This window comes from Procambarus clarkii, unplaced genomic scaffold (genome assembly GCF_040958095.1).
Source record: "Procambarus clarkii isolate CNS0578487 unplaced genomic scaffold, FALCON_Pclarkii_2.0 HiC_scaffold_1794, whole genome shotgun sequence".
Lineage (NCBI taxonomy): Eukaryota > Metazoa > Arthropoda > Malacostraca > Decapoda > Cambaridae > Procambarus > Procambarus clarkii.
In genome coordinates this window covers 15,894-25,509 of record NW_027190818.1, presented here as the reverse complement: position 1 = coordinate 25,509, position 9,616 = coordinate 15,894, and the positions used below count along the sequence as shown (strand labels likewise).

The 9,616-nt window shown below is 43.0% G+C and overlaps 2 non-coding genes across 2 annotated transcripts; both read right to left on the bottom strand.

Annotated features, from left to right (window-relative positions):
• Nucleotides 1-589: 589 nt before the first annotated feature.
• Nucleotides 590-708, bottom strand: LOC138362420 (5S ribosomal RNA). Its single transcript, XR_011227647.1, has one exon. It is a non-coding gene; the product is annotated as a 5S ribosomal RNA (ribosomal RNA).
• Nucleotides 709-8,401: 7,693 nt separating this feature from the next.
• LOC138362419 (5S ribosomal RNA) lies at nt 8,402-8,520 on the bottom strand. The gene has a single exon (XR_011227646.1). It is a non-coding gene; the product is annotated as a 5S ribosomal RNA (ribosomal RNA).
• Between the last annotated feature and the right edge of the window lie 1,096 nt (nt 8,521-9,616).

Here is a 9,616-nt window from a genome sequence, read left to right as displayed (position 1 = left end):
GGGGGGGGGGAAGGGGACCGATGGTCTGTGGATTCCTTCTCCGTACCCCTTACATATAAAAAAACATGCCTTCCTGTGGGTATAGAAACATTAACACAAATTATATCAGTAACTGATATTGTAGCCTTTTAAACAGAAAAGATTTGTACATACAAATACTTTTAAATTATCATTTATTTGTGGAAATGGCATTTACGTCATTAAATTGATACCTCAGCATCAAGTGTCCTGCAGCTGTGGTCCAGTGGTAAAGTGTATATAAGTGATGCGTATTCTTGGAGTTGCGAGTTCAAACCCGGATTAAGCTATATATATATATATATATATAATATATATATATATATATATATATATATATATATATATATATATATATATATATATATATATATATACACAACATGTTTTGTTTTGGTTGTTTGTTTTTGTATAGCCTCACACACTATATTAAGCGAGTTTGTTTTAAACATGACATACATATTAATTCATTTTACCAGGCCTTATTCCACACAACTCCGTGAATTTCCCGTGGAGCCAGCCATTCAAACAAAAACAAACGAAACAAAAAAAACAAAACAAAAAACATTATTGCCAACAGCATTTGGTGTTCCCAGGCGGTCACCCATCCAAGTACTAACCAAACCCAACGTTGCTTAACTTCGCTGATCGGACGAGAAGCGGTGTTCTCAACGTGGTATGGCCGTTGGCATGAGACTGCCTACACATTGTGGCTAATAACCAACTCTTTTTAGTCATCACGGCAGGATACGGACCTTCTTGTGGTGTCTTAATGGTAATTGTATCCTAACATATTTTTGTCTCCTTGGCATGGATATTTAACATCGTTTATTCAGTCTTGGGTTTATGTTCTTTCGCCATTTACAGACATTTTACATCTACCTACTTCCTCAGCCTGCCCTGCCAATTTCTAATGAATTTGTGGATTTTCTTTTGTAATACATACATATGTGTGTGCTCATCTGCTCTTCAGTTTTTATGATATTTGTCTCATCTGTCCTGCTTTATGATACTTTTACAAAGAACATGAACAAATGCTTCTATTTTAGAGAAGATATGGGATCCAGGTTTCGGAGCCGTAAAACCAACCGTTGTGATTGGTGGTGGACGAGTTGCCAGGTTGCAGCTTCTGTACCGTGCCGGCACAAAATAGGTTCGGCTCAAGCGGCGGCAGCATCATTCCCCCGTGACTGTCTGAGCGTCTCATCACCTTGGTTATCTCATCATCATCATGGTAGAAGCAAAGCCTACCAAGAAGGCTGCGGCTGCTGCTGTGGTGGCCACCACCAGGAAACCTCGCGTCCAGGTTGCTCACCCGAAAACTAGTCAAATGGTTCTAGCCGCGGTCGCAGCACTCAAAGACCGTAAGGGCTCGTCTCTACAAGCAATCAAGAAGTACGTTGTTGCCAACAACAAAGTCGAGGCTGCCAAGATCGCCATTTACATCCGAAGATTTCTCAAGAAAGCAGTGGCTGACGGCATTCTTGTTCAGACCAAGGGAAGTGGAGCTAGTGGATCATTCAAGCTGGCCGTAGCAGAGAAGAGGGCCGTTCTAACTCCCAAGAAAGCCACAACAACCAAGAAACCATCTACAGCAGCAAAGAAGGCCGTGGTAACTCCCAAGAAAGCCGCCACAAGCAACAAACCACCTACAGCCTTGAAAAAGAAGCAGCAGCAGCAGCTTGTTGTTGGGAACAAAAAGCCCAAAATAAGAGAGCTTCAAAATCTCCCAAACCACCCCAAGGCAAAGAAAGCTGTCAAGAAACACAAAGGCAAAATAAACGACGACATGCAAGCAGCATGATACACATGACAATAAACATCCAGGCCTCCCCCCTCAGTGGAGGGGCCTCTATGATTCCAAAAAGAGTTTAGTTTTGTAGACAAATAAATCATTACTTTTGGGGTAGATTTACTCTGTATATTATATATATATATATATATATATATATATATATATATATATATATATATATATATATATATATATATATATATATATTATATATATATATATATATATATATATGGGCCAATAGGCCCTTCTGCAGTTACTTCCATTCTTATGTTTTTATTCCCATTGGTTCGTGTTTATCTTGTGTAAATGTCAATCACCTTACCCAAAACTTTGGTACCATATCACCTCACCCATGTGTATATATTTATATTTATATATACACATGGGTGAGGTGATATGGTACCAAAGTTTTGGGTAAGGTGATTGACATTTACACAAGATAAAACACGAACCAATGGGAATAAAAACATAAGAATGGAAGTAACTGCAGAAGGCCTATTGGCCCATAACACAAGCACTTCCTCTTGATGCTTCTATATTGGTTCGGAGTCTTGAAGCTATAATATATATATATATATATATATATATATATATATATATATATATATATATATATATATATATATATATATATATATATATATATATATATATCTATGCATGCCACACAAAACTAAATAGTCTTGTTAGACAATTGCCCCTATTAGAGGGCAAGTTGACTACAAGCCGAATGACTGCAATTGTTTTGAATTTGAGTTAAATCTAACATAGAAATGTAATCAAACCTAACCTAACCTATGCAACCCAAGCTAAGCTAACCTAACCTAACCTAACCTAAGCTAACCCAAGCTAAGCTAAGCTAAGCTAACCTAACCTAACCTAACCTAAGCTAAGCTAACCTAACCTAACCTAACCTAACCTAACCTAACCTAACCTAACCCAGCAATTCATGATCTTAATATAATACTGTTAATTGGATAAACCAATTTGGAAAGAAATGTTCGAAAATAACAAAATTAACTGTGCTTGTTAGGAAAATTGGGCCTTGCATACTTGTCCCAATAGTGTGGTTCTCGCTTTTAGGTACGACATAAACGTATACCTAAGTTGAGAGAGAAAAAGATTCGCATTCAAACATGCATATCGATTGCCAGTCCTGAATTCTGGGTAGATATTCGTGTCCTCCCTTTTCATTTACCATCATTTGGATACTATCAAAACAGCTCTGAGAAGGATAAAATGAATAAAACGGGTAGCTCACTCATGTAAAAAGGAAGAGTTGGGAAAGATCTCTCTCTCTCTCTCTCCCCTCACCCCCCCCCCCCCACCAATGATCCTGCTCTGCTAGTATATAACGTAACAAACCTTCCCCCCCCCCCTCCCTCCCCAATCAGAGTCCCTTTAAGCATGCGAGGATAAAAAATAGATTTCATAAGACCCAATGTGCTAGCTGATATCAAAACAATTTATGTTATCGTCTATTAAGCCCTTCAGTAAAAAAGTATAGGGACCTAATTAGGTCCCGTTTTGAGGTGGTGGTGGGTGGAATCGATGGATTAGCCAAGCTCTTATCCGCCGAATCCGTAGAGGGTACGACCCTGGCGCTTCAGAGCGTACACCACGTCCATAGCAGTGACGGTCTTCCTCTTGGCGTGTTCCGTGTAGGTTACAGCATCACGGATGACGTTCTCGAGGAACACCTTCAGGACGCCACGGGTCTCTTCGTAGATGAGACCCGAAATACGCTTCACGCCGCCACGACGAGCTAAGCGACGAATAGCGGGCTTGGTGATGCCCTGGATGTTGTCACGTAGCACCTTACGATGACGCTTGGCGCCACCCTTTCCGAGTCCCTTGCCTCCCTTGCCGCGTCCAGTCATGGTGTTGAAGTTGTGTGAATCGAATTGACGAATGCCCGCACGATTTCCCGACTATATCCCATCAAGCGGACGTACTAGTAGCATTGCAACTCCTGCCTGCCCTTACTTTACGCTTGTGGTCGAGTAGACACGGCTTTCTCACAACGCTTTCAAAACTGCATTGCCTACTCGTCTGTTTCACGTCCCTGTGAAATGACTTTTGCACAAATCCAAAAAATAGAGCAAAATCAGCGATAATAGTGATTGAGGTGAGCCGCCTGTTGGCTGCAGTCAGAGGAAGCCGTCATGGAATACCTCGCTGCCGAAGTTCTGGAGCTCGCCGGTAACGCCGCACGTGACAACAAGAAGACCCGTATCATCCCACGTCACTTGCAGTTGGCCATCCGCAACGACGAAGAACTCAACAAACTTCTGTCTGGCGTAACCATTGCACAGGAGGTGTTCTTCCAAACATTCAGGCAGTTCTTTTGCCAAAGAAGACAGAGAAGAAGTAAGCACTTCTGCCACCCACCACGACAAATACCATAACCAGGCTCCATCCGGAGCCACACACACTTTAATAGAGAGATTCAAGTAGACAATCAACTTTCAAACATTAATAATAACATTTATATTGATTTCATTTGGAATGTGTACATAACAAACAAACAAAACAAAATTATAGGGGATATTCAGCATCACTTGGAATATTAACCAATCATATAAATCCAATATATATGTCAGACAGACAGACAAGACAGACAAGACAGACAGACAGACAGACAGACAGACAGACAGACAGACAGACAGACAGACAGACAGACAGACAGACAGGCAGGCAGACAGACAGACAGACAGACAGACAGACAGACAGACACACAGACAGACAAACACTGAGAGAGAGAAACACACACAGACAGTTTCATAAATATTCTCATTTTATAGCTATTTGCTTTCAGTGACAGAGGTTTTTGTTATAATAGTATTGGTGTCTAACACTCACAATCTCTTTAGAAATTAAAGTGTGGCTCCAATGGAGCCGAGTTTGTTGTTTGAGGCCAAGCCACCACCACAGGGCAGTAAGTAAGCCGTTTACCTTGGAGGAGGTGTACTTGGTGACGGCCTTAGTGCCCTCAGAGGACGGCGTGCTTGGCCAGTTCTCCGGGCAACAGGAGCCTTACAGCCGTCTGGATCTCCCGACTGGTAATGGTGGGAACGCTTGTTGTAGTGGGCCAGGCGAGAGCCTCGCGGCGATGCGCTCGAAGATGTCGTTCACGAACGAGTTCATGATCGGACATGGCTTTGGAAGAGATACCAGTGTCGGGGTGGACCTGCTTCAGCACTTTGTAGATGTAGATGCTGTAGCTCTCCTTCCTCCTGCGCTTCTTTTTCTTATCGCCCTTGGCAATGGCCTTCTGGGCCTTTCCGGCCTTCTTGGCAGCCTTTCCAGATGCCTTGGGTGGCATGATGATGCTCGTGCTGGCTGGCTGGCGTTGCGATACAATAATGAACTTTTGCGCGAGGCGAGCTTTCCTTTTATATCCCGCTCGCGACTCAGCTCAGAGCGGGTCGCGTGGCGGAGCGCGCTGATTGGTCAGTGGCGGGCTCCCTTGATCCTGAGCGGGGTATATAACACGAAGCTCGAATCTGCGGGGCGGCATAAAACACCACAAACCCACAACAGCAGCAGCAATGTCAGGACGCGGCAAGGGAGGCAAAGTGAAGGGCAAGTCAAAGTCTCGCTCCAGCAGGGCCGGACTTCAGTTCCCCCGTGGGCAGAATTCACCGTCTGCTGCGTAAGGGCAACTACGCCGAACGCGTCGGTGCTGGCGCTCCTGTCTACCTGGCAGCCGTCATGGAATACCTCGCTGCCGAAGTTCTGGAGCTCGCCGGTAACGCCGCACGTGACAACAAGAAGACCCGTATCATCCCACGTCACTTGCAGTTGGCCATCCGCAACGACGAAGAACTCAACAAACTTCTGTCTGGCGTAACCATTGCACAGGGAGGTGTTCTTCCAAACATTCAGGCAGTTCTTTTGCCAAAGAAGACAGAGAAGAAGTAAGCACTTCTGCCACCCACCACGACAAATACCATAACCAGGCTCCATCCGGAGCCACACACACTTTAATAGAGAGATTCAAGTAGACAATCAACTTTCAAACATTAATAATAACATTTATATTGATTTCATTTGGAATGTGTACATAACAAACAAACAAAACAAAATTATAGGGGATATTCAGCATCACTTGGAATATTAACCAATCATATAAATCCAATATATATTTTATATTTTACTTTAAGCGAGGAATTCATATTCTATCAATTTTTAATCATACAAATGAACAAAAGCAATTCTTCACTAGACGTAATGAATGAATAAATGATCAAGGTTTTAATGTGTTTCATGAATATATATATATATATATATATATATATATATATATATATATATATATATATATATATAATATATATATATATAATATAATATAATATAATATATTATAATACTTGTGAACCAGAATATGTTTGAGCAGCAGCGATCGTGCCTGCCATTGGCCGAAGTGCAACAATTCAAATAATTTAAAGGGCCTGCTCGGGTATATAAGAGAGGCTGGGAGACTGGGGCCGGTGGTGGGTGATGGGTGATGAGTGATGGTGTGGTGTGGTATGGTGTTGTTAAGAGTTGATTTACGGCCAGCCAGCCAGCTGCAGCCAAGGCAGGGCAGGGCAGGGCAAGGCAAGGCAAGGCAAGGCAAGGCAAGGCAATAACAGGACAGGACAGGACAGGACAGGCAAGGCAAGGCAAGGCAAGGCAAGGCAAGGCAAGGCAAGGCAAGCAGGCGGGCGGGCGGGGCGGGCGGGCGGGCGGGCGGGCAGCCAGCCAGCCAGCCAGCCAGCCAGCCAGCCAGCCAGCCAGCCAGCCAGCCAGCCAGCCAGGCAGGCAGGCAGGCAGGCAGCCAGCCAGCCAGCCAGCCAGCCAGCCAGCCAGCCAGGCAGGCAGGCAGGCAGGCAGGCAGCCAGCCAGCCAGCCAGCCAGCCAGCCAGCCAGCCAGCCAGCCAGCCACTCCCACTTTGTATTTATATGCATTCAATTTATATTCAAACATTATATATGTTAAGGGCCTAGTTTTAGTGTTTATTTTAAAAATGACAAACATCGAGTCGTTTTACCAGTCCTTTAGCGTTAACGGTGATGCATTTTAAAACTGAACAGAAATCACCTTTTCTGGATATATCAAATATCGAATCCGCTTAATGTGCCTACAATTCAATCATTCAAAAAATACATAATTTACATCATGCCTTTTCATAGAACAGACAATAAGATTTGAGACAATAAGAACTTTAGTTTTATAACTAAAGTTGCACAATTATACCAACTCTATGGTGGCTGGGTGGTAAGGTGTGTGGCTGGTGTTTTGGAAGTCGCGAGTTCAAACGACCCAATGGGAGTACTTTTTTTTTTTTGCCATACAATCTTCCTAATACTATTATGTAGGTGTGTGTGTGTGTGTGTGTGTGTGTTTTTATTCATTCTTTGGTTTTATAGATGACATACATATTGACTCCTTTTACCGGTCCTTAATTAGGCTCTGGGGAAGCAATGGTGGTGGTGCATTTAAAACTAAACCAAAAATCACCAGTTCTGGACGCGTCAAATATCATATCCGCTTAATGTGTCTACAACCTAATTACTTAAAACTACACTATTTAATTCATTCATATCATGTGCATATTGGTCATTATGCTCATACAACCGACATCAAAATTTATTTTCATTATTAGAATCATACATTTCATCAAGTAATACAGATACAAAGAGATTTTCTTTCTGAGAAGACCGTTAGTATTGGCTGGCTGGCAGGCAGGCAGGCATTTGAGGGTTATTATTTCGCCTGTTGATTGGGGGGAGGGTTGATGTGTTAGGGGGTTTTCGGTTAGGTGTGGTGGTGGTGATTGGTGGTGATTGGTGGTGGTGGTGATTGGTGGTGAGTAGTGGTGGTGGTGGTGAGTAGTGGTGGTGGTGGTGGTGGTGGTGAGTAGTGGTGGTGGTGGTGGTGGTGGTGGTGGTGGTGGTGGTGGTGGTGGTGGTAGTAGGTGGGGGGGGGGGGGGGGGGGGGGGGGGGGGGGGGGAAGGGGACCGATGGTCTGTGGATTCCTTCTCCGTACCCCTTACATATAAGCAAAAACATGCCTTCCTGTGGGTATAGAAACATTAACACAAATTATATCAGTAACTGATATTGTAGCCTTTTAAACAGAAAAGATTTGTACATACAAATACTTTTAAATTATCATTTATTTGTGGAAATGGCATTTACGTCATTAAATTGATACCTCAGCATCAAGTGTCCTGCAGCTGTGGTCCAGTGGTAAAGTGTATATAAGTGATGCGTATTCTTGGAGTTGCGAGTTCAAACCCGGATTAAGCTATATATATATATATATATATATATATATATATATATATATATATATATATATATATATATATATATATATATATATATATATATATACACAACATGTTTTGTTTTGGTTGTTTGTTTTTGTATAAAGCCTCACACACTATATTAAGCGAGTTTGTTTTAAACATGACATACATATTAATTCATTTTACCAGGCCTTATTCCACACAACTCCGTGAATTTCCCGTGGAGCCAGCCATTCAAACAAAAACAAACGAAACAAAACAAAACAAAACAAAAAACATTATTGCCAACAGCATTTGGTGTTCCCAGGCGGTCACCCATCCAAGTACTAACCAAACCCAACGTTGCTTAACTTCGCTGATCGGACGAGAAGCGGTGTTCTCAACGTGGTATGGCCGTTGGCATGAGACTGCCTACACATTGTGGCTAATAACCAACTCTTTTTAGTCATCACGGCAGGATACGGACCTTCTTGTGGTGTCTTAATGGTAATTGTATCCTAACATATTTTTGTCTCCTTGGCATGGATATTTAACATCGTTTATTCAGTCTTGGGTTTATGTTCTTTCGCCATTTACAGACATTTTACATCTACCTACTTCCTCAGCCTGCCCTGCCAATTTCTAATGAATTTGTGGATTTTCTTTTGTAATACATACATATGTGTGTGCTCATCTGCTCTTCAGTTTTTATGATATTTGTCTCATCTGTCCTGCTTTATGATACTTTTACAAAGAACATGAACAAATGCTTCTATTTTAGAGAAGATATGGGATCCAGGTTTCGGAGCCGTAAAACCAACCGTTGTGATTGGTGGACGAGTTGCCAGGTTGCAGCTTCTGTACCGTGCCGGCACATAAATAGGTTCGGCTCAAGCGGCGGCAGCATCATTCCCCCGTGACTGTCTGAGCGTCTCTCATCACCTTGGTTATCTCATCATCATCATGGTAGAAGCAAAGCCTACCAAGAAGGCTGCGGCTGCTGCTGTGGTGGCCACCACCAGGAAACCTCGCGTCCAGGTTGCTCACCCGAAAACTAGTCAAATGGTTCTAGCCGCGGTCGCAGCACTCAAAGACCGTAAGGGCTCGTCTCTACAAGCAATCAAGAAGTACGTTGTTGCCAACAACAAAGTCGAGGCTGCCAAGATCGCCATTTACATCCGAAGATTTCTCAAGAAAGCAGTGGCTGACGGCATTCTTGTTCAGACCAAGGGAAGTGGAGCTAGTGGATCATTCAAGCTGGCCGTAGCAGAGAAGAGGGCCGTTCTAACTCCCAAGAAAGCCACAACAACCAAGAAACCATCTACAGCAGCAAAGAAGGCCGTGGTAACTCCCAAGAAAGCCGCCACAAGCAACAAACCACCTACAGCCTTGAAAAAGAAGCAGCAGCAGCAGCTTGTTGTTGGGAACAAAAAGCCCAAAATAAAGAGAGCTTCAAAATCTCCCAAACCACCCAAGGCAAAGAAAGCTGTCAAGAAAACAACAAAGGCAAAATAAACG